Source organism: Sorghum bicolor, chromosome 1, assembly GCF_000003195.3.
Source record: "Sorghum bicolor cultivar BTx623 chromosome 1, Sorghum_bicolor_NCBIv3, whole genome shotgun sequence".
Classification (NCBI taxonomy): Eukaryota; Viridiplantae; Streptophyta; class Magnoliopsida; order Poales; family Poaceae; genus Sorghum; species Sorghum bicolor.
The window spans coordinates 36639713-36645189 of NC_012870.2; the positions used below are offsets into that span (position 1 = coordinate 36639713).

Consider the following 5477-nt stretch of genomic DNA (forward strand, 5'->3'; position numbering starts at 1 on the left):
AATTAGGATTCAGGTTATATATATACTGGACAAGGAAGGGTATATATATGCAGCAAGAGTTTCATCCAACTCCTATACTTAATGCAACAATACATATATAACATATATATACTCATTCACTTTCAAAAGTAGGAGGCTTATAATGCTCCGGGGCTTGCCTGGAATGTGACACCGAGTCAGATTAGTTAGCTTGCGCCATCTTGACGGCATCCAAGTTCACAACACTTGTGTAGTCCTCCCATCATCCCGATAGGTCCACCGTCATGCCCTTCACGTGGTTCATCTAGCGTACCTAAATGACATGCAAGATGCAAGTGCATGAACACATGTTTCATAGGATCACATAACACTAATTAACACCACCAAGACATGAGTCACTTAAAACCACACACAATGTAAGTTAATCAAGCATTCATGCATTTTTAGCAATTCTGGACATACATGCAACAGTTGAGTAAATAAATCATAACCAGAGTTCTACAGACCCAAAATCCATGCAACAAGACATTATGGAAAGCTTATAAAATTATATACAATTCATATTTAATCATCTTAGCATGATTAGAAAGTTACCTAAGTCAAACATACATATTTACAGAATCTGGTCCAGGAATTCCAGAGATCAAGCATTTTGACAGATAAACTTAATACCCTTATAACTCAGAAACCATTTGTCCAAATGATATGAAACTCTAACAAAAGCTATATGAAAGAGTTATCTACAACTTTTGTATAGACAAGTTTCACAGCAAACATAATTTATACTATGAAATTCATTGCACAATCAGGACTGCTCATGTTGCCCCAAACAGTAGGGTACAATTATAGGTGGAAAACTGATAGACACTTTAAACAAGCATAACTGGAGTTGTAGACCTCCAACAAACATGATTATTAACTTCGTAGAAAGCTTATAAAGTTACCTACAACTTTATTATTATCATCTTAAGATGATTTCATAGTTAACAAGGTCAATTAACCCCATGAAGACATCTCTGTCCAAAGCATAGACAAGACCTGTCATGCCACATTAAACAGTTATAACATCATTTTCACATGTCCACAAATTATGATTATGGACTCTCTAGAAATCTTACTAAATTGTGAACAACTTTGTTATAAACATCAAGAGCTCATTCGATCACAAAATATCACACATAGCAATATACCAAGCAAACAACTATAAAAGCAATCTATCATTTTTAGGACAGCCCACAACAGCTTCTTGTTTAAATCATAACTGGAGTTACATAACTCCAAAAGACATGCAAGAAGACATTCTGGAAAGCTTAAGAATTTATATACATTTGATATTTAGACATCAAAGCATAATTCTCAACTTAAGCTGGTCGAAATATTAGGATTACTGAATCAGGTCCTAACAGGACAGAGAGCAACCATTTCTAAAACCCAACTTTAAACAGCCATAACATACAAACCACATAACCAATTACCACCAAATTTTAACAGCAGCTAGATAGGTGAATTATCTACAACGTTGCTATAAACAAGATTCCCAGAAGACATCATTTACCTATTGTAATCCAAACAGTTCCACAAACTGTCCAGAAACAACAATTGCAAACAATTAATTATTAACTTATGTTTCAAACATGCTTTTGAGCAAAACCATTGTTACCAACAGTTTGCATAAATCTAAAGAACACCAGAAAACATAGTGGACACTCCTAAATAAACTCTTTTTATGCCATTTGAATAATCATAGCAACCTCTATTAAAAGACAAATTGCTATGCAAGAAAACATGTGAGAGCAAGATAAAACTAAAGATCACCATGTTCGGTAAACACATTGCTATGTTAGTATTTCTCAGGCCACAATATCACCATAATATGGCAACGAAACCATACTTCATCCCTTTTTGCATATAAGAAATACACTCCAGTGAGGGTATGCACATAGCTAACATTATGCAATTGCAAAACCTGAAAGTTTAGGACAGCAGTAGTACAATCACTTAGGGAAAACATATAGGGAGATAAAGGCTATGACAAATTATGTTCTTTAGCATTTTAGAAAGTCTAGGAAATTCTCTATAGATTTCTAATTATAGCATAGGCCTGATTCCTAGGTAGACAAGATTGAAGACAAACACAAACAAGCACCACTGCACAACTAGGACAGAAAACTGATATAAACTTCAGAAATACATAACTGGAGTTCAAACTAACCAAAACTATTGTTCTTTAACAATTTGGAAAGCTCAAGAAAAACACTACAATTTCCTAGTTATCAGCAAAATCTAATTTCGAACTAACATGGTCGAAAACACACCAAACTTCAGATCTGTACAGCATGCAGTTCAAAACTGACAGCAAACTTTGAAAATTCATAACTCTCAAACCTGATGGGATAAAATCATGATATTTCACGAGCTAGTAGATCTGAAGGTCCTCTACAACTTTGTAGTTGACGAAAACACCTATTTCATCTTCTAAGTTGCCTTGATTTCTTCCCCAAGAAAATCTGCAGAAACTGTCAGTCTGAAATCCGAGGAACAACATTCCAACAACTTTTCTCCCTCACTAATCCACTTATTCCCATGGCCAAACTCTACCTAAACACTAAACTCATTCAGTGAAGGGCGAAATCCAACTCACCATGGTCACCCACAAACCCTAGGGAAGCAGGAAGAGGTGGGGAAGACCAATCTTCATGGAAGACCATTGGACACTGGAGCAGGGTTGCTGCTTTCTGCAGTAAAGGGAGGGGGAGATGGGGAAGATGGAGATGGGCTTTTGGGATGTGCTCACCACGGTCTTGGGATGCTCCAGTAGGAGTAGTTCAGCCAGGAACACAGCAAGGAAGGAGATCGAGATGGGGACTCCTCCATGGCTTAAGCTTGAAGAAGATGAAGCTTGGGGCTGTCTTCACCATCTTTGGCAAGGATGAGGGCGTGGGGAGCAGCAGCTCATCACTGGTGTCATCCTCCAGCAAGGGCTGGGCGTCCTCCTCCTTCTTCTCCTCTCCTCTTCTTCTTCTCCTCTCCTCTCCTTTTCCTCTCTCCCTCTGTTTCCTGGTGCTTGGCGTTGGGACAAATGGGGGATTGAGAGAGGGAGTGTGGAGGGCTGGGGTATATATATATGTGTGATATGTGCTGACATGTGGACCCAGAGCAAGTGTATATGGGTCTATATGTAAGCAAAAATGTATTATCCAAGTTTAAATTGGGGCTTACTTTCATGGATTAACCTTAACATGATCATCACCACTTATCATGACATGTTTGAGCTCAAAACCTAAAGTCCAACTCGTGGCAAACACCTGGGGTGTTACAGTAGCGCCTCGGATCCGACCTCCGACGCCCTCTCCCCTTCTTGAGGACCCACCAGGGCCGAACCCTCACGAGGGGCGCTATCCTCATCATCCACAATAATGTGGGGGGCGGCCTGTCCGCCCCCCGGCGCTTGGGCCCCCTGGGGGGCCTTCGACCCACCTCGGGCCTCCGACCCCCCTCGGGCCCGCGAACCCTCCGGGGCCTCGATCCCCCCGCCGGCTGGAGGGATAACGTCATCCTCCTCCGCAAGCTCGTCGAGCCAGTCGGTGCTGTCTCCTCCGCCCTCTATCTCCGAGACCGAAGTCTCGGGAGACGGAGGCGGGGCGACCCCCGCCTTCTCGGCTTCGCGATGGTTCTTGGCGGAGATCTCCCGCTGCTGCGCTTTCCGCGCTGCCTTGGCCTTTTTGTCCTCCTTGACCTTCTTCTGCTCCTCGTTCCGGGCCCGATTCTTGGCCCGGATCTCCTTGTCCTCTGGGACAGGGGGCAGGGAGTCCTTGACGACCCCCATCCTCTGCGGACGATCAGGAGTCAAGGAAAAGGCAAGAAGGAAACGAAAAGAAGGCGCAAAAATTCCATACTTACCAAGGAAATGTAGCCCTTTTTAGGGCGCATCGGCACCACCCGGGAATTCTTCATCTCTGGGTGCGTCGTCTTCTCGACCCGGGCGGTGATGTCCGAGGCCGATATCGGTTCGGCCAACATCCTCGTCCCTGCCCAAGGGACCCCCCGGGTCATCTCGAACATGGGCACTCGCCGCTGCGCCAGTGGAAGCAAACTCCTCTTGTGGAAGGCGATTGCCACCGTGGCCGCAGTGACTTCGGCATCTCTCAACTTTTGAAGCCCCGCGAGAAGCGGGGCAAGCCTCTTCTGCTCCTCGGCCGGAGCGCCCCACACCCACTTCTGGGGGGCCTCTGTCACCATCTTTCCGGAGTACTTCGACAGAAGACCACCGTCATTCCGGAGGTAGAACCACGCGCTCTGCCACCCCCGGTTTGACGATGGCATCGTGCTCCAGATGTACAGTCCGAACCGTTGCTGGCGAAGCTGCAGCGTGCAGCTGCCGGCCCGCAGGGGGATCTTCTCCTTCCCCACATAGCGGGCTGACATGTCCGCCTTGAAGAGGTGAAGCCAGAGGTTCCAATTGACAGGAACCCCCAGGAACCCCTCGCAGATCGTGGTAAAGACGGCGGCCTGCATCACCGAGTTTGGGTTCAGGTTGTGTAACTCCACCTCGTAGTAGTGGAGGATGGCCCTGATCAGGCGGCCGGCCGGAACCCCGAAGCCCCGGTCTAGGAACGACAGGAAGCACACCACGTAGCTCGGCGGCGGGTTTGGCTCCCTGTCGTTCGCCGAGGGAACGATCCATTCCGGGAACCCGACGTCCTTGAGAGGACGAAGAATCCCGACCCTCACGCGCGCCTCCAGCGCGGACTTGGTCACGTTGCTAGGCGGCCACGCCTCGACGCCGGCCATGGCTCTGGGAGGAAGAGGAAAGTCTGCGCGATGGAGGTGGAAGAGACGGCGGCAGAAGAAGGGGCAGGAGGCAAAGGTTTTGTGGCGCAGGAGCGAGAGGAAAGAAACCAAAACCCCAGCGGCCGCTTTTATAGAAGGGGGCGAGCCACGACCACGCCCCTACGAGGAAGGCCAAGAGAGAGAGAAAGAGAGCAACCGTCGCCCACTCAGGTGAAAAACTCGAAGCGCCAACTCCCTCCGATTCCCGCGCCCGCCGCACGCACGCATTAAATTCGCAGGCAAAACGTCCCGTCCAAACCGGGGCGAGACGGCACAGCCGTTTCGAGTCCCCACGCGCCGCGCCTCAAAAGGAGCGCCCTAAAAAGTTATGACAGGGCGGTTCCTTCCAAGAGACGCGGCGCCCGACCCCCCGCTGACCAAGCGTCGCATGGAGGTCTCCGTCGGGCGTCAGATTCCGTCTCGCCCGACCCCGACGCGAAAGAACGAGTCTGAAGAGAGCCTTTCAAGGCCCAAAATCCCCAGGCCATGGCCACCTACGTTCCAGAGGTTGCGAGACTGACCTGCGACACAGGTTCGAACAGTCGCCTCAGGATGACCGAGCAAGGGATGACTGGAGATGAGCACAATAGAGGCCAAGGTCCGAGCCCAACAGGGAGTCGGCGCGTCTTTGCAAGTCATATCCGAGACCCATGCGGGTGTCACGTGAG

The 5477-nt window shown here is 47.9% G+C and overlaps 1 long non-coding RNA gene across 2 annotated transcripts; it reads right to left on the minus strand.

The window, feature by feature from the left end:
• Window positions 250-2920, minus strand: LOC110436426. 2 transcript variants are annotated; one of them, XR_002454296.1, is made up of 3 exons: window positions 2365-2920; window positions 924-1017; window positions 250-292 (listed from the first exon to the last, which is right to left on the minus strand). It is a non-coding gene; the product is annotated as an uncharacterized LOC110436426 (long non-coding RNA). The 2 variants fall into 2 exon arrangements; XR_002454297.1 differs by having other exon boundaries at window positions 253-292; window positions 928-1017.